Below are 23,422 nucleotides of genomic sequence, written 5' to 3' on the forward strand. Positions count from 1 at the left end.
TGGCTCTCAGACTATGGAGACACTAAAACATAATTTTTTTTTTTCAAAAATGCTATTATTGTGTAAAACTTAAATAAATAAGAAAAAAGTATACATATTAGGTATCGCCACGTCCGTAACGATCTTCTCTATAAAAATGTCACAACCTAACCCCTCAGGTGAACGCTGTAAAAATAAATAAATAAAAACAACCAATTTTTTAGTCACCTTGCCCCATAAAGTGTTATAATGAATGATTAAAAAATCATATCTACCCAAAAATGGTACCAATAAAAACGTCAACTCTTCCTGTAAAAAACGAGCCCCTGCACAAGACGATCGGCAGAAAAAAAAAAAATAGCGTTCAGAAAATGGAGACACAAAAACATAATTTTTCAATAATGCTTTATTATGTAAAACTGAAAAAAAGAAAGTAGACATATTTGATATAATTGCGTCCATAACAACCTGCTCTATAAAAATAGCACATGATCTAACCTGTCAGATAAATGTTGTAAAAAATAAAAGCAGCACCAAAACAGCCATTTAAAAACGTAATATAGAGCAATTAAAAATCATATGTACCCCAAAATAGTACCAATAAAATTGGCACCTTATCCCCTAGTTTCCAAAATGGGGTCACTTTTTGGGAGTTTCTACTGTAAGGGTGCTTCAGGGGGGCTTAAAATGGGACATGGCATCTAAAAACCTGTTCAGCAAAATCTGTCTTCCAAAAACCATATGGCGCTCCTTCTCTTCTGCCGTGTGCCCTTGCATCAGTTTACGACCACATGTGGTGTGTTTCTGTAAACTGCAGAATCAGGGTAATAAATATTGAGTTTTGTTTGGCCTGTTAACCCTCAATGTGTTAAAGAAAAAAATGGATTAAAATGGAAAATCTGCCAAAAAAGTGAAATTTAATTTGATCTCCATTTTCCATTAATTCTTGTGGAACACCTAAAGGGTTAACAAAGTTTGTAAAATCAGTTTTGAGTAACTTGAGGGGTGTAGTTTCTACAATGGGGTCATTTATGGGGGTATCCACTATGTAAGCCCCACAAAGTGACTTCACACCTGAACTGGTCCTTAAAAAGTGGGTTTTGGCAATTTTCTTAAAAATTTTAAGAATTGCTTCTAAAATTCTAAGCCTTCTAACGTCCTAAAATTTTTTAATGACATTCACAAAATGATGCCAACATAAAGTAGACATATGGGAAATGTTAAGTAATAAATATTTTATGAGTTATCACTTATCACGTTTAAAAAGCAGAGAAATTGAAATTAGAAAATTTGGGATTTTTTTCAAAATTTTGGTAAATTTGGGATTTTTTTTATAAATAAAAGGTCAAATATATTGACTCAAATTTATGACTATCATGAAGTACAATGTGTCACGAGAATACAATCTCTGAATGGCTTGGATAAGTAAAAGCGTTCCAAAGCTATTACAACATAAAGTGACATATGTCAGATTTGCAAAATTAGGCCTGGTCATGAAGGGGGCAAATGGCCCGGATGTGAAGTGGTTAAGTGATTTCTTGATTCTACATGTCTGGCAGTAATCAGGCCTTAGTGTGGCTAGTGAAATTGAACTCAGCTTTCCAAAACCTTAGTTAATCACAGTTAATTCATAAGGGGGGCAAATATTTTTTGACATATCCCAGAAGATTCAGTCCCAGAAAAAGTACCAAACTGAGGGTGAAAACCATATGCGCCAAAAAATGGTGACTTATCAGTTGACTCCTGCCTACGGTTGTTCAAGGCAAACTCAGCTAAAGACAAGAACGAGGACCACTTCTCCTGATTCTCAGCGACAAAACACCTTAAATAGGTCTCCAGGCTTTGGTTAGTGCGCTCAGTTTGACCATTCGACTGAGGATGGAAAGCCGAAGATAAAGACAACTGAATACCCAGACGAGAACAAAACGCCCTCCAAAACCTGGAAACAAATTGCGTCCCCCTGTCAGAGACAACATCAGAGGGAATTCCATGTAATTTCACAATGTTGTCAATAAAAACCTGAGCAAGAGTTTTCGCATTGGGCAAACCTGATAATCGTACAAAGTGAGTGTCATGCCCTGCTCAGGCTATGTGCGGAGGTCTGCCAGGTTAGCAGCATGTGTGTAGCCTTTTGTTTTTGTTTTGGAGTTGAGCTATATCCACCTCCCTTCAGGTGCACTGGGTGGGGTCGTTGGTTTGAGTTTAAATTACGCCCACTCCCAGTGTCCTGTGCGGGTTATAGCTTCAGTCTAGCTCAGAGGAAGGAAGGAAGGATTTGCTGTTCCTGCTCAGTAAAGATAAGTTGGTTTTGTTTATCTTGTGGTTGTCTGTCTAGGCCGTTAGAGAGACGCCTGCCCCCTTCAGGGTCTGAACGTGGGCATAGAAGTCTAGGGAGAGCTGGTAGGGATTTGTCAGGAGGTGACCTTAATCCCCAGCTTCTTGCCTAGACACTTGTTTGTTGATTTTCTGTGTATCTTGTATCCTGTCCGCCATGACATTATAACCCGCCAATACTTTGACTGCCATTTCTCAGCTGTTTTGAGATGGAGTCATTTGATGCGCTAGTTGATCGCATGCAGGGATTATCCCTAGAGGTTGCAGATCTGCGTAATTCGGTCACACTGTGTCAGGGTGCTCTGGCATCAGGTGCAATAGGAGGAAGTCAAATTTATGGGGAGCCTAAAGTCGCTCTCCCTGATAGATTTGCAGGGGGTATGGATGACTATATCCACTTTAAAGAGTCATGCAAGTTGTATTTTCGGCTGCGTCCATCTTTGTCTGGTGATGAGAGTCAGAGGGTAGGGATAATCATTTCCCTGCTTAAAGGGGACGCGCAATCCTGGGCCTTTTCTCTGCCGTCCGGTTCTCTGGCCCTCTTGTCGGTGGAAGAATTTTTTAAAGCCTTGGGATTAATTTATGATGATCCAGATCGGGTCTCGATGGCGGAATCTAAATTGTGCTCGGATCGGCTCATGATGAGAGGGTCCCCTACCTAAGCCTATACTCCCCCCTACCTAGAAGCAGCAGATTTATGCCGAAACTGCTTATCGAAGGGTAGCCTAAAGGGGGCCACACCAATGATGAGTCCTGAGAAGAAGGGAGGGCTTCTGGGTGGGTCGAAAGCATTCGAACCGACAAGTGGGGGCAGGGGAGCCAGGTTTAAATAATTAAAGCCCCGCCTCCCCTCACACAAACACGGCACTCTTAATTGCCTACCACTTGTGCTCGGATCGGCTCATGATGAGAGGGTCCCTTACCTAAGCCTATACTCCCCCCCCCCCTACCTAGAAGCAGCAGAGTTATGCCGGAACTGCTTATCGAAGGGAAGCCTAAAGGGGCCAAAAGAACCATGCATAGGAGTTTGAAAAACTTGATAACAGAAGCTACAAAACCAAAACTCGAAAGCCAGTGATATTTCGTATAAGGATCCGGGATATAACGCTCGAACACGCGGAGCTGCGCTGACCCAACTGTTTGATGACATGTACTGGCACCTTATGCATGGACGCCGCAGCTGCCGCGCCCATGCGGAAGGAATGTCCTGTGATCCAGAGAGGACCGACCCCTGAACCTGTCAACTAAACCTGAATGTACGTAAGAAAGGCCGCGGTGGTTAGCCGGGCATTGCCTAGTTCGAGTACGGGAGAACATGCCGCTTGGACTAAATACTACGCAGCCAAGCCTCCCAGGCCTGCACCGGACACCATCTGCTGTCCGTGGGAAAATATCTGACCGCCACCGATTCCCCCGGCCGTGACGTCTTGGACGAGGCCAAGGTGAGGACATAGCGTATTGGTGCCCATGAGCTCGCCTGACCTGAGGAATCCATGGAAGGCCAGGTACAAGGCTGTTTCTACCAGAGCGCTAACCTGCGGCCCGAACGGTTTACCCTGCAGTTTGTCTGTCACGGCCTGAACAAGCTACCGGTAAATGGCTGACGCACATGTCGTTTCACAACAGACATCTTGCACAAACCCTTCAACGCCGCTTTGATCGGGTGGGCGGAGAAGAGTGACGGTAGGTCGGGATGTAGCATGTACCAATGGTGCTGAATACCTGCCACAGTATCGCAAAGTAGCCAACCCAGGTGGACCTGAATAAACAAGGACAGACATGTGAGTGAGCGAACCCCGGCTGAGTGACCCTTCACCCACGCAACCGCTCCCTAGCTAACCACCGGCTTGTCGCGGCTGCGCCCGAAACTGACCCACTGACTCCCGACGTACCGTATGTGCTATGGGCGGCCAGGCTGCGTGCGCAAGGCGTAGTGGCCATCCCCCTTCCCTGAACCCTCTTTTATTTAATACTTAAAAAATATTTTTTATTTTTTTCCATCTGACGCCTGCCTTAGTGCCTAGCCACTGGTGCTGAACAAGGAGCCCAGTACCTGGACTGCAGTACCAGCATGGCCTGTAGGTGTCGCCCTCTCTCAGACCAGGACCTGCTAGAGCGCCGAAGGGCAGTTAGCCGCACTGTGGAGCCGATGGCCGGCGTGACCGCTGCGTGCGACGGTATGAGAGCGGGAGTGTGACTCGCCGCAACGGAGCCACACGTGAGGAGGCTGTTGTACAGTTTAGCCTGGGGGACGCTGCATGTGGGAGCGGGGTGCCTGGAGCGGATCGGAAGTGCGGGCAGTCACAGGTGCGGCTGGGGACCGGCGGGCACGCCCGGCAGCATGACATGACATAAATAACGAGACGGGTGTGCAGCCACCCGGCCTACCTATTCTCCGCAGCAATGAGCCCGACGCCGCCGACCACACAAACTAACAACGAGACACGCGACCTCTCTGGAAGGACAGCCAACCCATGAGCCGATTCGAAAGCATTCGAACCGACAAGTGGGGGCAGGGGAGCCAGGTTTAAATAATTAAAGCCCCGCCTCCCCTCACACAAACACGGCACTCTTAATTGCCTACCACTTGCGTAAGAGGCTTACTGCGTTGAGTTTAGGAGATGGGCTACCGAGTCAGAGTGGAATGACCCCGCGTTACGTGGTCAGTTTTGTCAGGGGTTATCTGAGAGATTGAAAGATGCCCTTGCTTTTCATGAGTACACGGATACTTTGGAGAATGCTATGTCTTTGGCAGTTCGGTTAGATAGACGTATTAGAGAGAGGTGTAAGGTTCCCTCCGCGCAAGGGATCCCTTCTGTGAGTGGTTTTGTCTCACCTGCTCCCCAGGGTGATATGACATGTAACTCTGGGGTAGGGGAGGAACCCATGCAGCTGGGTCAGGTATCTTTCCGTTCTGGTAGTAGGAACTTTAGGAGGTTGCATAAACTATGTTATTACTGTGGAGAAAGTGGTCATTTTATTTTTGCTTGTCCTTTTGTTAAACCGCATGTTGATGAGAAAGAATCACAAAGAGGTTTACTTAAAGAAAAAAAACATTCCTGATGTAGTGTGAATGGGGTGGTGGAGCAAGCAGGTATGCAAGCTCCCTGTAATACTCGTTTTCTCCTTCCAGCTATGGTGGCGCTAGACTCAAGAATTTTTTTTGTTGAAGTATTCATTGACTGTGGTGCTGGGGTAAACCTTATTGATTTTCTTTTCCTTCAAAATCTGGGTCTAAGTACTTGCACTTTAGAAAGAGAGATTCCGGTTTTCGCAATTGATTCTTCCCCTCTTTCTCAAAGGAGTCTCACTTATATTGCTCATGGTATTCTGTTAAGGGTAGGTGATTCACATGTTGAGATCATGTCTTGTTTTGTCCTGAAGGACTTGCCCGCTCCTATAGTCTTGGGGTTACCGTGGTTGACAAAACATAACCCAATTATAGATTGGCAAGCAAGACAGATCATTGGTTGGAGTGAATTTTGTTCGGACAATTGTCTTGGCACATCTATCTCTGGGGTGTCTACTACGGCTTTACCTCAGTATCTCTCAGATTTTGCAGATGTCTTTTCGGAGGGTGGGGCTCAGGAATTGCCTCCTCATCGTGACTTTGATTGTCCAGTTAATCTCATCCCAGGGGCTAAGTTGGCAAAGTCTCGGCTTTACAATCTTTCTCAACCTGAAAGAGAGGTCATGCGGAAGTATATTGCCGAGAGTTTGGCAAAAGGTCATATTAGGCCATCTAAGTCTCCGGTGGCAGTGGGCTTATTCTTTGTAAAGAAAAAGGATAGATCGCTGAGACCTTGTTTGGATTTCCGGGAATTGAACCGTATTACAGTCCGTGATCCGTATCCCCTTCCTTTGATCTCTGATCTTTTTGATCATATTGTTGGAGCCAAGGTGTTCTCTAAGTTGGATTTAAGAGGGGCCTACAATCTGATCAGAATCAAGGAAGGGGATGAGTGGAAAATGGCCTTCAACACGCACGAGGGTCATTTTGAGAATCTGGTTATGCCTTTTGGGTTAACTAACGCGCCAGCGTTATTTCAGCAATTCATCAATGACATTTTCCATCATTTTGTGGGGAGGTTCGTGATAGTTTACTTGGATGACATTCTAATTTACTCTCCTGATCTGAAGACCCATCAGGATCACGTGAGACAGGTTTTGACGATCCTTCGGGAGAATAAATTATATGCCAAATTGGAGAAATGTGTGTTTTCTGTGCAGGAGCTTCAGTTTCTGGGATATCTGCTGTCTGACTCTGGTTTTTGTATGGACCCCGAAAAGGTCCGGGCGGTTCTGGAATGAGACCGACCGGAGAATCAGAAAGCTTTGATGTGGTTTTTGGGGTTTACTAATTATTATAGAAAATTTATCTTGAACTATTCTATCATTGTAAAACCTCTGACCGATATGACTAAGAAGGGCGCTGACGTCTCTGTCTGGTCGGATGAGGCATTGCAGGCCTTTTCGACTATTAAGGAATGTTTTGCGGCTGCTCCCATTCTGGTGCAGCCCGATGTGTCTCAGCCATTCTTCGTGGTGGAGGTTGATGCATCAGAAGTGGGTGTTGGAGCAGTGCAGTCGCAGGGTTCATCTCCTGGCAAATGGGTTCCGTGTGCTTTTTTTTCCAAGAAGCTCTCGGTCGCCGAGAGGAATTATGATGTAGGAGAAAGGGAATTGCTGGCCATCAAATTGGCCTTTGAGGAATGGCGTCACTGGTTGGAGGGGACGTCTCATCCCGTTACAGTATATACGGATCATAAGAATTTGGCTTACCTGCTATCTGCCAAGCGTCTGAATCCTAGACAGGCCAGATGGTCACTGTTCTTTACCAGGTTCAATTTTGTGGTTACTTTTCGCCCGGGGGTTAAAAACGTCAAGGCAGATGCATTGTCTCGCAGTTTTCCTGGGGGATGTGATTCAGAGGATCCTGCTCCGATTTTGGCTGATGTGGTGGTGGTCTCCGCTCTGTACCCCGAATTGGAGATGGAGGTGTTGGGAGCCCAGGAGGGGGCTCCTGGTTCTAGTCCCCCAGGGAGGTTGTTTGTTCCTGATGGACTGCGATACAAGGTATTCAAGGAACATCACGATACTGTCCATGCTGGACATCCTGGTGGTAAGTCCACCTTTGATCTTGTGTCCCGGAGGTTCTGGTGGCCCAGGTTATGTAAGAGTGTTGAGGATTACGTAGCAGCTTGTGAAACCTGTGCACGGTCAAAGGTTGCTCATACTCGACCTGCTGGTTCACTTCTTTCTTTGTCTATTCCTTCTCGTCCTTGGATGCACTTGTCTATGGACTTTATTACGGATCTGCCGAGTTCCTCCGGGAAAACAGTAATGTTAGTGGTTGTTGATCGTTTTAGTAAAATCAAAAATCAAAAAAGATGTCGCACTCGAGTCTGGAGAACCTTCGGTTGATATAAGGTAAATTTTACTTGCAAGTAATTTTATAGCGGGACGCCGCTATCTACTTCATTTTCAGCGGGACGCTGCTGCAATTGGAAGTGGGACATAACAATATTCGATTGGCCTGCACCAATACCCAGATGTATATACCAAATTTGGACTGAACATTTAAATTTGAGATTGCATTTTATGACTGCCGATATTTGCATTATATTATTCTGAGCCCTTGTGTAAATCGACTATTTTTATCCAATATTGTCAAATATTTTATCGATTCATTTATCCAATATTGTCAAATATTTTATCGATTCATCTAGCGATCATTACAATTGATTTGTTTGAGTAACATTATTCATAATAGTAATAAAGATATCAAACTGTACCACATGGTCACGATTTCTTGAGTGCCCTGTTACACTGTTTAATACGTTTTAGTAAAATGGCTCACTTTGTATCGTTAGCCAGTCTGCCCAATGCCAAGACTCTTGCTCAGATTTCTGTTTATAATATCGTGAAATTGCATGGCATTCCCTCGGATGTGGTTTCTGATAGGGGCACGCAGTTTGTCTCCAGGTTTTGGAGGGCGTTCTGCTCTCGGCTTGGCATGCAACTTTCGTTCTCTTCGGCTTTTCATCCGCAGTCGAATGGGCAGACAGAGCGTACTAATCAAAACCTGGAGACCTACTTGAGGTGCTTTGTGGCTGAGAATCAGGAGGACTGGTCCTCATTCTTGTCCCTAGCAGAGTTTGCTTTGAATAACCGTAGGCAGGAGTCCACGGGTAAGTCGCCATTTTTTGGCGCATGCGGTTTTCATCCTCAGTTTGGTACCTTTTCTGGGACTAGTTCCTCTGGGATGCCAGAGGAGGAGAGATTTTCTTCTGCTTTGTCTTCTATTTGGCGGGCGATCCAAGTGAATTTGAAGAAGATGGGTGAGAGATATAAGCGAATGGCTGACAAGAGACGTATGACTGGTCCGGACCTGTGTGTGGGTGATCTGGTGTGGTTATCTACTAAAAATATTATACTGAGAGTACCATCTTGGAAACTGGGTCCAAGATTTATTGGACCTTACAAAATATCTGCGGTGGTCAATCCAGTAGCGTTTCCTCTGGATCTTCCGCAGACTTGGAGGATCCATGATGTGTTCCACAAGTCTTTACTGAAGAAATATGTGAAACCGGTGGAACCATCGCCATTGCCTCCTCCCCCTGTTCTGGTTGATGGAAATTTAGAGTTCGAGATCTCCAGGGTTCTCGACTCAAGAGTTCTTCGGGGTTCCCTTCACTACCTGGTACACTGGAGGGGATACGGCCCTTAGGAGAGGATGTGGGTTCCGGCTGTGGATGTTAGTTAGTTAGGCTTTTGACAGATCCCACCCGGATAAAGTTGGGCCAGGGTGTCCGGAGGTCACCCGTAGAAGGGGGGGGGGGAGAAACTGTCATGCACTGCTCAGGCTATGTGCGGAGGTCTGCCAGGTTAGCAGCAAGTGTGTAGCCTTTTGTTTTTGTTTTGGAGTTGAGCTATATCCGCCTCCCTTCAGGTGCACTGGGTGGGGTCGTTGGTTTGAGTTTAAATTATGCCCACTCCCAGTGTCCTGTGCGGGTTATAGCTTCAGTCTGGCTCAGAGGAAGGAAGGAAGGATTTGTTGTTCCTGCTCAGTAAAGATAAGTTGGTTTTGTTTATCTTGTGGTTGTCTGTCTAGGCCGTTAGAGGAACGCCTGCCCCCTCCAGGTCTGAGGGAGCAGGTGTCACGGCCATGGCTATGACCGTGACTCCTGAACCGCATGCGGTTGTCAGCGGTTTACTTTGGTTGTCAATCACAGGTGAGGGCTGTGGTATTTGCCTCACCTGTGGTTGCCGCTGGCAACAGTATGTATGTGGCAGCATAGCAGTCTGAGCTGTGCCATTGCAGCTTGCTATGTTGTGCATGCGGTTTCGTGTGATGTGTGTATGTGTGCACTTGGTTTTATGTTATTGTGTGCACGTCCCCTTTAAGTGGTGTTTTCCCTTCCCTGGTGTTAGGAGGGTTAACCTCCTTCCTAGTGTGTGTGTGCACTGGGTGTGTCTGACTGTGGGTGTGGCTACTTGGCCCTATAAAGCCTCAGTGGAAGGCAGTAGTCAGAGGGTGCTTCAGCCATGCTAATGGAGACATCCTCCTGCTGGTTACCATCCTTCCAGTAAGGGCCACCCTTCCGGTCATAAAATCCTTATCCCTGATGTTTAGTTTATGTCCTATGCTTTTGGTTGTTATTGCAGCTATGAATGTCCTGGTTCCTCTGTGTGCTTATGTGTGTGCTGTTTGTCTATGTTTGTGTGGACAGCGTTCCTGAGCACAGGTTCCAGTCAGCAAGGCTGTGGCAGGTTAGTGTGGAACAGTTAGGTTCACCTGTCATATTCATAGGCTGTTCTTGTTCCCCTTCTCCCTGCTGCTTGGCCAGTGAGACCCCTGTTCCTCCTCCTAGTTCAGGGCCGTCCTGAGGGCTCCAGGGACTATTAGGTTCCAGTGTATGAGTCCTCCCACCATCAGGGTCGGCTCATGCGGACAGGAGACAGGGTAAGTGCTAGGGACGCAATAGGAGGTGACCTGCTCCCTAATGCTGTTGCCCTGGCCGAGTAGCGACCGGACATTTCTGAGCATCGCACGGCTGAGGGTTTTCCCCATCCTCAGCCGTGACAGCAGGCTGCCTCTTTCCCCCTTTGACCATCTTAGGGATTCTAGGGAATCTTCAGCCTAGGCACGAGGACACGTTTATTCCCACCTTCAGGGTCTGAACGTGGGCATAGAAGTCTAGGGAGAGCTGGTAGGGATTTGTCAGGAGGTGACCTTAATCCCCAGCTTCTTGCCTAGACACTTGTTTGTTGATTTTCTGTGTATCTTGTATCCTGTCTGCCGTGACAGTGAGCCATCTTGCTGAAGCGGTCCACTACCACCAAAATAACAGTTTTCCCAGAGGAACTCGGCAAATCAGAAATGAAGTCCATGGACAAATGCGTCCAAGGACGAGGCGGGATGGACAAAGGAAGAAGAGATCCTGATGGCTGAGTGTGCGCCACCTTCAGGCGTGCACTGGTCTCACAAGCTGCTACATAACTCTTAACACTTTTACGCAGGGCCCTGCTCGCAAGAGCTTACAATCTATGAGGAATTGGGGGTGACACATAAGGTAGTTGATTATGATAAGTAGGATTTGAGCCATTATTGAACTGACAGGAGTGGTGCTGGCCGATCTGCTTAGGGACTTGTGGAAAGTTGTAGCCAGTGAGGAATCATGCCTTCCTGGCCAGATAAGCACTATAGCTATGGCTGAGACTCTCATCTAATTTTTCTGAGCACTCAGGATATGAGGGGAAATTGAGGAAAATTTGGATGAAAAATTCCTTCCAAATTGAAAGACAGGCCATCTATTCTTTCGCGTGGATCTGCTGGATTTAGGGAGAAGAACTTCTTGAGCTTTGTATTGGAGGCTGTTCCCATTGCATCTAAATGGGGGTGCCCCATCTGCACACAATCTGTTAAAAATACAGTCGCTGAGCCTTTTCCTGTGACCAACTTAACAGATCCGCCTGAACATTCAGATTACCTTGAATTTGGATAGCTGTCTTCGGTTTGACATTCCACTGCCCAAGTCATAATTTTACTATATTGACTGTTCTGTGAATCAGAGCGAGTCCTGTGCCAATTATTGATATAGAGATATTACCTGTTTGCTCCACCACTGACTGATTCTTGAGTCTGCCCTAAATGAAGAGCTAGATATATTGCTCCCAGGTCTCTGATATTGGATCACAGATACATCTCTTGAAGAGAAAATCTCCCCTGAACTCAAAGAATGTGGAAGTGTACTTCCTGACCAGAATTACTGGAATGGCCAGAAAAATCTACCTTGTTCAGTATTTCTCAGACAAAGCCATGAAGACAGGTCTTCCAGAGTTTCTGGTTTGATCACCACAAGAAGAACCAGACTTGATAAACATTGGTTTCTTCCTGAAACAATGCTGGTTTGCAATGTACACTAATTCCATGTTACTGTTTCTATGGAAGAGGCCAGGAAAGTATATATTTATAGACAGAGCAGCTGACTGGCCTGATATGATAGCAATCTTGACTAGCAACAGGAGCAGCGGTTACACGGGAGGGGGAGGGCTTCCACAGAAGTTGTTGGGGGAGCCCTGTTCAAATATTTGCTGTGGGGCTCAGTTATTTCAATTTACTCCATTGGGTTCTGACTGGCACTTGGTGATGGGACCTTAGATCTCACATCCACCTTGATTTCTGGATTCACTCCTGTGAGCTTAAGCAACCAGTTTCTGGAGTTTAACTGGAAGCTAAGGTTCTGAGTTAGTGCCACAACTAACTTATAAACATTTACAAGAATAGGTGCACTACTGTGGTTGATGCAATCAACAAAATTTGACTAAACTCTCACACTGGTGTTAAAATGAGACTTTAGCCAATATATCCTTGTATTAAGGACATAACTGAGCGGGTACGGGGCGCTTAGTCAGATTTTGTTGATTGCATCCACCACAGTAGTGCACCTATTCTTGTAAATGTTTATTCCATATTGTCAATTATATCCACACATTTTGCTATCTGGTGTAGGATGCCTTTGTGACACTTGTGGTCCGCTGCGGGCATCCTCCATTGCATGTATTTTTTGCTGGGGATCGCCATTAGCAATGGACCACTTGTGCAGGATTTGCTCCCCCGGGTATAGATGCACAACTGCATATGGGGTTGAGCATTTCCTGCGTCTTAAGACCACGTTATTTTGTCATATATTCCACAACTAACTTAGTAAAAACACCAGGCGATGATGATAAACCAAAGGCCAGAGAATTGAAGATGAGAAACCCTGGTGAGTGATGGTAATAAAATCGTCCTGCTGGTGAATGTTGATAACCGAACAGAAATTCACATCATGAATTTCCAAGAAGGTATTTGTTTAGACATGTCAGATCTAGCCTTCATCTTACCTGTGGATTTGGCACTGCATACACTCTTGATAAGACCCCAGAAATTTCCTGGGAAAGAGGTCAAGATTTGTCCTGAAACAACCACCATATGAGCCTTTGTAAGGCCTCATGCACACGACGCGGTCCGCAAAAATGGGTTCCGTAGTTCCGTGATCCGTGTTCGTTTTTTCTTCCGTGGGTCTTCCCTTGTTTTTTGGAGGATCCACGGAAATGAAGGAAAGTAAAAAAAAAAGTCATTTTGGTGTCCGCCTGGCCGTGCGGAGCCAAACGGATCCGTCCTGACTTACAATGCAAGTCAATGGGGACGGATCCGTTTGACGTTGACACAATATGGTGCAATTGCAAACGGATCCGTCCTCATTGACTTTCAATGTGAAGTCAGGAGTCCCTATTAATATACCATCGGATCGGAGTTTTCTCCAATCCGATGGTATATTTTAACTTGAAGCGTCCCCATCACCATGGGAATGCCTCTATGTTAGAATATACCATCGGATTTGAGTTAGATCGTGAAACTCAGATCCGACAGTATATTCTAACACAGAGGCGTTCCCATAGTGATGGGGACGCTTCAAGTTAGAATATACTAAGAACTGTGGACATAACTGCCCCCTGCTGCCTGGCAGCACCCGATCTCTAACAGGGGGCTGTGATCCGCACAATTAACCCCTCAGGTGCCGCACCTGAGGGGTTAATTGTGCGGATCATAGCCCTCTGTAAGAGATCAGGTGCTGCCAGGCAGCAGGGGCCAGACCCCCTCCCTCCCCAGTTTTAAATTCATTGGTGGCCAGTGCGGCCCACCTCCCTCCCCCCCCCAGTATTATATTCATTGGTGGCCAGTGCGGCCCCTGAGGGGTTAATTGTGCGGATCACAGCCCCCTGTAAGAGATCCCCCTCCCTCCCCAGTATTATATTCATTGGTGGCCAGTGCGGCTCACCTCCCTCCCTCCCCCCCAGTATTATATATTTATTGGTGGCCAGTGCGGCCCCTGAGGGGTTAATTGTGCAGATCACAGCCCCCTGTAAGAGATCAGGTGCTGCCAGGCAGCAGGGGGCAGTTATGTCCACAGTTCTTAGTATATTCTAACTTGAAGCGTCCCCATCACTATGGAAACGCCTCTGTGTTAGAATATACTGTCGGATCTGAGTTTTCACGATGTGAAAACTCAGATCTGAAAAAGCTTTTATGCAGACGGATCTGCGGATCTGTCTGTGCAAAAGTAGCCTACGGACACGGATCACGGACGACAATCTTGTGTGCCTCTGTGTTTTTTCACAGACCCATTGACTTGAATGGGTCCGCGAACCGTTGTCCGTCAAAAAAATAGGACAGGTCCTATTTTTTTGACGGACAGCAAACACGGATCACGGACGCGGATGATAAATGGTGCATTTTCCGAGTTTTCAACGGACCCATTGAAAGTCAATGGGTCCGCAAAAAATCACTGAAAACGGAACAACGGACACGGATGCACACAACGGTCGTGTGCATGAGGCCTAAAGGGTTGACTTATTTGCCTTGGGGGGCAATTTCTTTAACCTGAGGAAGTAACCTGGGTACAAGATTCTATCCAGGTGTCTGACGTAATATTTGCACAATTTGAGAAAAGGTTTTGTAATCTTGCTCCCACTGGAAGCCTGGTGTCCTAAATTTGTGGTTTTCCTGTTCCAAATTTCTACTTTCTAAAGCTTGGAGAGTCTGAACACTTAGAACTTACTCTTCTCTATCTGTCCCTTCTGAGCCCCTCTTAGGTGATCTTTGCAATGAAAATGTCAAGAATCTAGACCTAAAGGTATATTGTGGAAAGGAGACCCCTCTTTAACAACGATTGATTCTAAATAGAATTAATTTGGTAAAGAACAAAATGGCGCTAACAGAAAGTCTCTTTCCACAGAGTGTCTATGGGAATCCCAAACTCAGAGGCACATTCGGGCCAATTCACACAAAAGTATTTTTTGTTTCCGACACGTCCCACAATTTGCAGATCTCATGTGGACCCATTATTACAATGGGACTGTGAGACACGGACAGAACACAGTGTGCCGTCCGCATCCGCACATCCATTCCGCGGCCTCGAAAGAGATAGAAAATGTCCCGCCCTTTTCCGTATTGTGGACAAGAATGGGCATTACCATCATAGGGCAGGATGTTCTGAACTGCAAATGCAGAATGCACACGGCAGTATCCATGTCCTGTGGATCTGCAACTTGTGGTCCGCAAAATCGAATATGGGTTTGTGAATGGATCCCCAATCTTAGTGACTAAGCGAGACTTCTATGTTACTAGGAAACTGAAGCCAAAGACGCTTTGCACACTGCCATAGACAAGGAATTTTTCACCCCAAAAGTGGGGGAAAATGTCCCTGAGTATTATGGGGCGAATACTAATGAGCGCTTCTATTATGAAAGCGCTCATTAGTACTGGAGGACCAGGAAGCGGTGAAAGCTCTGTACTCTCCGCTTCCTGGTCCACAGCTGTCGGCTGTGCAGTGGCTGCGCACAGCGTGAGGGCGCTTTGTGACCTCACGCTGTGCGCGCCAGTTTACAGCACAGCCGACAGCAGGAGGAAGAAGATCGCGGGCGGTGAGGAGCGGAAGCGTCCATGAACAGGAGAGCTAAGTGTTTTTTTATTTTGTAAAACATGAGGCTGCTTGGGGCTGATCTGATATAGGGGGGCTGCAATGGGGGTGATAAGAGGCATAAGGCTGATAATGGGGGCTGATAAGAGGCATAAGGACTGATATGGGGGCTAATGAGAGGCCTAAGGGATGATAATGGGGACTGGTAAGAGTCATAAGGACTGATATGGGGTCTAATGAGAAGCACAGGGGCTGATGAGAGGCATGGAGGCTGATGAAAGGCATGGGGTGCTTATCTGATTGGGGGTCATTTACATTGGGGTCTAAGCTGACGTCTGATTGGGGGTCTGATCTGAGGTCTTATTGGGGTCTTATTAACATTGGGGGTCTGATTGGGGCTGAGGTCTGATTAACATTGGGGCAGTGGCGTACTAAGGTGGGGACGTGGGGGGCGGTCCGCCCCAGGTGCCGGCTCTCAGGAGGGTGCCAGAAGCAATGAGCGCTTCCATGTATACAGATGGAAGCGCTCATTGCTGGGAGCTGGGTCCTGTCACTCACCGCTCAGCTCCCAGCGCTCCTCCCCTCCTTCATGCCGGCGGCACACAGAATTCTGAAGCAGGAAGACTTCTCCCTGCTCCACCATTCAGCCTGCAGACACAGATCGCGCTGCCGGCATGTGTAAGCGGAGTCAGCAGCCCAGAAATCTGCATAAGCTCCGCCCAAACAGTGCTGCAGAGCGATCTATGCTTGCAGGGAAGAGAGGACACGGTGAGTAGTTACTGTGTTTTTTTTGTTTTTTTTGAAGGGGGCACGGTGGGAATTATTACTATGAAGGGGACACAATGGGGATTATTACTATGAAGGGGACACAATGGGGATTATTACTATGAAGGGCACACAATGGGGATTATTACTGTGAAGGGGGCACAAAGAGGGCATTACAACAGTGAAAGGTGCACAGAGGGCATAACTACTGTGAGGGGGCACACATCTGTACAAAACTACTGTGAAGGTTGTACAATGAGGGCAATACTGCTGTGAGGGGGTACAATTTTTGTTTTAAGTATTGATGGGGGGTGCCAAAGAAAGCACCCGCCCCAGGTGCCAAACACCCTAGGCACACCACTGCATTGGGGGTCTGACAGGAAACAATCTTTCTGACTAGAAGTTCCCTGACAGGGAATAACCGATGCCAGAAAAAAAAAATCTTTCTGGTTGGACTGGCCCCTGGGATGTTACCTTAGGGGGGGGGGGGGGGGGGTATCCCCACTGACTGAGACTGCAGGATCTGTAACACACTGCTATAATCTAGCTCTCACATGCATTCCAGTGAGATATAAAGATATGCGGTCAACTTTCAGCAAAGCTGAGATTGTGATTTGGCAGCGTCATTGTGCTTTCTTTGCTGCTGTTTTACATGGAACTGCAGATACACTTACAAGTAAACCACATTATTTAAAGTTATACACAATGTCAATGCAGCCCTCAATGTGTTCAATGGCAAATTCAACCCTGCTACATCTGTAACTGCACAAGCTTTCCCTGTATACATCTGTTGCACTTACCTGAGGTTTATAGTGACAGGTGCTAAAGAACGATCCAGCCAGATATGAATTATCTTTGAAATGTACAGGGATGATTACAGTCGGTCGAGCTTTTCTTATGGACATTGACGATACAGCCGCTACACATCATAAACCTGACAATGAGAAATTGTAATTAGTATTTATAATACTGCATTATCCAGCAGTGAGCCATGTATATCCACCCTGATTCCTGCAGAGCTGCATGCACTCACACAAGAGATGCTTGCACACCGTGATCTCACTGTCATTGTCACAGCATATGAGCTCCACACAGAGAGAAAGCTGCCTCCTACAGGACGTCAGGGAAAGGCCCAATCAGATCCTATAACCGCATGTTCCCAGCTCTTATTAAACACACCCAGCTAAAGAATAGTCAAAGTGCAAACACCTACTGTATCTGTTTCTTCATATGGTGATGATTCACAGAAGTGACAGGTAGGGCAGATATTTTGCCTGATGTATGCAGTACTATCACAGGCACTTATAGATGTATGCAGTACTATCACAGGGACTTATAGATGTATGCAGTACTATCACAGGGACATACAGATGTATGCAGTACTATCACAGACACTTCTAGATGTATGCAGTACTATCACAGGCACTTATAGATGTATGCAGTACTATCACAGGCACTTATAGATGTATGCAGTACTATCACAGGCACTTATAGATGTATGCAGTACCATCACAGGCACTTATAGATGTATGCAGTACTATCACAGGCACTTATAGATGTATGCAGTACTATCACAGGCACTTATAGATGTATGCAGTACTATCACAGACACTTATAGATGTATGCAGTACTATCACAGACACTTATAGATGTATGCAGTACTATCACAGACACTTATAGATGTATGCAGTACCTTCACAGACACTTATAGATGTATGCAGTACTATCACAGGCACTTATAGATGTATGCAGTACTATCACAGACACTTATAGATGTATGCAGTACCATCACAGGCACTTATAGATGTATGCAGTACCATCACAGGCACTTATAGATGTATGCAGTACTATCACAGGCACTTATAGATGTATGCAGTACTATCACAGGGACATACAGATGTATGCAGTACTATCACAGACACTTATAGATGTATGCAGTACCATCACAGGCACTTATAGATGTATGCAGTACCATCACAGGCACTTATAGATGTATGCAGTACTATCACAGGCACTTATAGATGTATGCAGTACTATCACAGGCACTTATAGATGTATGCAGTACTATCACAGGCACTTATAGATGTATGCAGTACTATCACAGACACTTATAGATGTATGCAGTACTATCACAGGCACTTATAGATGTATGCAGTACTATCACAGGGACATACAGATGTATGCAGTACTATCACAGGTACTTATAGATGTATGCAGTACTATCACAGGCACTTATAGATGTATGCAGTACCATCACAGGCACTTATAGATGTATGCAGTACTATCACAGGCACTTATAGATGTATGCAGTACTATCACAGGGACATACAGATGTATGCAGTACTATCACAGGTACTTATAGATGTATGCAGTACTATCACAGGCACTTATAGATGTATGCAGTACTATCACAGGCACTTATAGATGTATGCAGTACTATCACAGGCACTTATAGATGTATGCAGTACTATCACAGGCACTTATAGATGTATGCAGTACCATCACAGGCACTTATAGATGTATGCAGTACTATCACAGGCACTTATAGATGTATGCAGTACTATCACAGACACTTATAGATGTATGCAGAACTATCACAGGCACTTATAGATGTATGCAGTACTATCACAGGCACTTATAGATGTATGCAGTACTATCACAGGGACATATAGATGTATGCAGTACTATCACAGACACTTATAGATGTATGCAGTACTATCACAGGCACTTATAGATGTATGCAGTACCATCACAGGCACTTATAGATGTATGCAGTACTATCACAGGCACTTATAGATGTATGCAGTACTATCACAGGCACTTATAGATGTATGCAGTACTATCACAGGCACTTATAGATGTATGCAGTACTATCACAGACACTTATAGATGTATGCAGTACTATCACAGGCACTTATAGATGTATGCAGTACCATCACAGGCACTTATAGATGTATGCAGTACTATCACAGGCACTTATAGATGTATGCAGTACTATCACAGGGACATACAGATGTATGCAGTACTATCACAGGTACTTATAGATGTATGCAGTACTATCACAGGCACTTATAGATGTATGCAGTACCATCACAGACACTTCTAGATGTATGCAGTACTATCACAGGCACTTATAGATGTATGCAGTACCATCACAGGCACTTATAGATGTATGCAGTACTATCACAGGCACTTATAGATGTATGCAGTACTATCACAGGGACATACAGATGTATGCAGTACTATCACAGGCACTTTTAGATGTATGCAGAACTATCATAGGCACTTATAGATGTATGCAGAACTATCATAGGCACTTATAGATGTATGCAGTACTATCACAGGCACTTTTAGATGTATGCAGTACCATCACAGACACTTATAGATGTATGCAGTACTATCACAGGGACTTATAGATGTATGCAGTACTATCACAGGCACTTATAGATGTATGCAGTACAATCACAGGCACTTATAGATGTATGCAGTACTATCACAGGCACTTATAGATGTATGCAGTACTATCACAGGGACATATAGATGTATGCAGTACCTTCACAGACACTTATAGATGTATGCAGTACCATCACAGGCACGTATAGATGTATGCAGTACTATCACAGGCACTTATAGATATATGCAGTACTATCACAGGCACTTATAGATGTATGCAGTACTATCACAGACACTTATAGATGTATGCAGTACTATCACAGGCACTTATAGATGTATGCAGTACTATCACAGACACTTATAGATGTATGCAGTACTATCACAGGCACTTTTAGATGTATGCAGTACGATCATAGGCACTTATAGATGTATGCAGTACTATCACAGGCACTTATAGATGTATGCAGTACTATCACAGGCACTTATAGATGTGCAGCGTACTCAAGTTGTGTGTAATAGGTGTTTCTGGGTGATGTAGTGCAATATACACTAACCTGGTACGGCTGACTCTCTGCAAGGGCAGGTGATGGTATATAACTGTTCGTGACGCCAGTGCCAATTAGACGGTGGCACGCCGTTTGCGGATAGCAGGAATAAATTGAGGAACACGTGGTATTAAAACCAAACTCTAACTTTAGTAGTCATCATCAATACAGGGACATTAGTGGAATCACAGTTCCTTTGCATACAGTCGATCTTGCAATACGGTTGATGCAGGCAATTACAGCTTTAGCAAGGTGATTACAGAGTGTTAGACACAGGACTTGCAGTACAGGAGCTTGCACTCTATTTCTGTCTGATCCTGGAATATAGCATATCTTCACCAAGGCCCAATAACCTAGTTCCGGCTTTATATCCTTGGTTGTAGCTTTATAAAAGTACCTCCTCTGTTATTCTTAGTACCTCTTGCTTTCCTGATCTTTGCCTCGGTCCCTCTCAGCTTTCTCAGACTCTTTAGCTAAGATATTCCTGTTTCTGCATAGGGGAATTCAGGAGGGAATCTTCTCCTGGACAGCAGGCTTCAGGCCTGGACTGGTTTCCGACATTGTCTAATCTCCAACTGTATACTACAGACACTAGACTCCGTCTCCCCTTCACTTCCCTGACTGGGCCTTATATAAACTAGGGCTCTCTAACTCCCTCTAGCGACTAGAAGCTGGAATGACACCCCTGCAGGCCTGTACATGCAAGTTTCACAGCAACAGGGAAACACATAGCATTGCATTACATGACATTTTATAAAACGGACATATACCAACTTCTCCATAACTAAGGAGGGACGACAGCACACCAAGTGACACTTTGGTAGTGACGGGTATTACAGTTCCCGTACACTACATACCCCACTGCTTTAAGCTGAGTACGACCTCGTACTCCATCATAGGTCGCCCAACTGGAATCTCTACCTGAAATAGAAAATAGAGACATGCAGGCATACATACATGTAATTCATCTGCATTTACATTTACATCAGGTCCAATTGGCAAAGGTGAAGGGTAGTGACAAGGGGCGTCGTTCTCTTCTCTCAGGATAATGAATGGAACGGGGGCGCTGACCTGGCACAGCGTAACATTATAACCAGGATAGTCCATGACAATGAATAAGTCCATGATAGAACAGCAAAATGGATAAAACAGTACAAAAGTTCTTGGAGGCTCAAAGAACAAACATGAGTCCGTACCCAGGCCATTTCTTATTAAATCACAGAGGCTCTCATACCGTGGAGTCCATCCCTGGGCACAATACTTCTAAAAGAGTAAGAATCTCAGAGGCTCAGGTCCTTTTGAGTCTGTCTCCGGGCACGGTTCCTTAGTATGAAGTTGCACAATAAAAGGACAGCAAAGACAAGTGCTGTAATACCCCTGATCAACCTGAAAAGGGGGTGAAGGGTAAAAGGTGCAACTAAAGGAACAGGCACAACTTGGTGTGGGGTATAAAAGCAGGCAGGAGATCCTGGAAACAAACGTGGCCTTGCTGACTTTGTGATTTCAGTGGTCAACACCTACCACTGAGCCGTGGACAAACTGGCAGCCGCAACAAAGGACCAGAAACGTAGGACTCCTGTCCTGGAAGGATAAACACCAGATTTCTTTGGTGCAATAAATCAAAGGCCTAGCAGGCTTATTTACAGTGGCATATCATAACCACTCGGCTCCGCTGGCAAGTATCGTCTGTAGTATTCTTCTACAGGCGGGTGTGCCCACATAACAGTGTCAGGGGGCAGCTGTAGGGTAAAGGGGCCCCTAATAGGTATTGGCCCCATAGGCCTAGGGGTGAACCCTCTGGTGGACCTTGCCGGTCCTGACATGATCACTGCAGGGTGTAACGTGCTTGGCACCGCCGCAGCAAGCGGTCCGGTGCTCCGGGTGCAGCAGTTTACGGCAATCGCGGGTCCGGTCTGGGGCACTGACGGAGCGGTGGCAACAGAAGGTGGTCTACGGGTGGTGACAGGCACCCTTACCTCATCCTTCCTTGGCGGTGTCCGGATCCTGGCGGTGTGTATCTTGCGTAACTCCCGCAACTTCTCCTCCAGCCGGACGATCTGCTCACCGATGCTCTCTGTGTCGGAGTCGCTGTCCTCTGCTGGCGCCGCCGGCGCAGGTACAGTCACCGATGGCGCGGACTCGGCCTCTGCAGGTTCAGGCGATGCGTCTGGTCTCCGACCCATCCGGATGTTCTCAAAGGTAGCACTAAGTCCTTTTAACTGTTCCAGCTCTGATATGGTCCTCTCCCGACGAGGCAGCTCGGGGGAAGGATAGGGGCTCACCCATTTCTCCAACACGGTTGGCTGCCAGAAGACATTAGGCCCAATGAAGGAGCTCCGCTCCTGGAAGGCGTGATGGGCCGGCTCTGGAGAGCGTTCAGGTTCCCGCTCGCAGCCAGAGTAGTCTTCTCCTTCTTCTGCCTCCCAGTCCTCAGGTGCTCGCTTGGGACGGGTCACAGCAGTCGCATAAGGGCCTCGCAGGCTCTCGGCAGGGGTGTACTCCACTTCCTCTCCCTCGCGGAGGCTGTGCTGGTACGAAGGGAGGTAGTCTCTTTTGACAGACCTTCGATTCACATAGAGGTCTCTGCCAGTTAGATAGTCCTGGATAAACCCGTAGCCACGGGATTTGTCAAATGACAGCACCACTCCCTTTCTCCTTTCCAGGCGGGGTTGGGTGTGCGTATGCTTCTCATGTATTGTCTTAGTTAGTTCCTCATAGATGATTTTGGTCTTTGTATTCCGCTTTATAGCGGCCTCTCGGATCTCCGCCATCAGGGAGGACCATTTGAAAGATGGTTGGAAAAAGTCCCTCCACGAGCCATAGCAGGGCTCGGGTTCTTTTTCCCCTGGGCGGCAGGCGGGTTGCTCCGGTCCCGGAGAGTAGGCCGGTGGAGCCTCTTCTGGCTCTACACCGATATCAGTCATCTTTGCAATTTCAGGTGCGGACGCTGCAGTAACACTCTGCTCACTATCCAACATGCTCGATCCTTCTGAGGAGAGCGATAGGGTCGCGTCAATTAGAGTAGCCAGCTCCTCCCACTGCACTGGGAGGCCGCCCCCCAGGTATTCCAGTATATGGAAGGCGGTGTCCATGCTGGCAGACATGCAAATATCCAGATAAGCCGTGGCGCCTGACCTTGACCTTCTTCCCGCTTTTTCCTCAGAAAGGCGCCAATTTTTCCCGCCTTTTCGGGATGAAGGTGACGCAGCAGTAAATTCAGCAAGCCCAGCAGCCATCTTTGGGTATAAACGCTGTCTATTCACTGACAGCAAGCAGGATTGTTAAAAGTCCACAAAACCACACCCAATGCGGCGATTTTCTTCCTCTGGATAGCGCAATACTGCACAGCGCTTTTTAGAGGTTTTGAGTACACTTTGGGTAGGATTTTCAGTCCACAAAGTCCACTTGCAATAAACAGGCAAATTGTCACTTTGGTCA

General features: G+C 46.3%; 1 protein-coding gene across 1 annotated transcript in view; it reads right to left on the reverse strand.

Annotated features, from left to right (window-relative positions):
* LOC120996078 (glycoprotein-N-acetylgalactosamine 3-beta-galactosyltransferase 1-like) overlaps positions 1-17,176 on the reverse strand; it is a 53,572-nt gene extending 36,396 nt beyond the window's left edge. Inside the window, exons 1-2 of the mRNA XM_040425769.1 lie at positions 17,080-17,176; positions 16,847-16,980 (exon numbers count right to left, since the gene is read on the reverse strand). The gene's annotated coding sequence lies outside the window, so the exon portion shown is untranslated. The remainder of the gene's footprint in view (positions 1-16,846; positions 16,981-17,079) is intronic.
* Positions 17,177-23,422: the final 6,246 nt, after the last annotated feature.

This window comes from Bufo bufo, chromosome 3 (genome assembly GCF_905171765.1).
Source record: "Bufo bufo chromosome 3, aBufBuf1.1, whole genome shotgun sequence".
Taxonomy (NCBI): domain Eukaryota; kingdom Metazoa; phylum Chordata; class Amphibia; order Anura; family Bufonidae; genus Bufo; species Bufo bufo.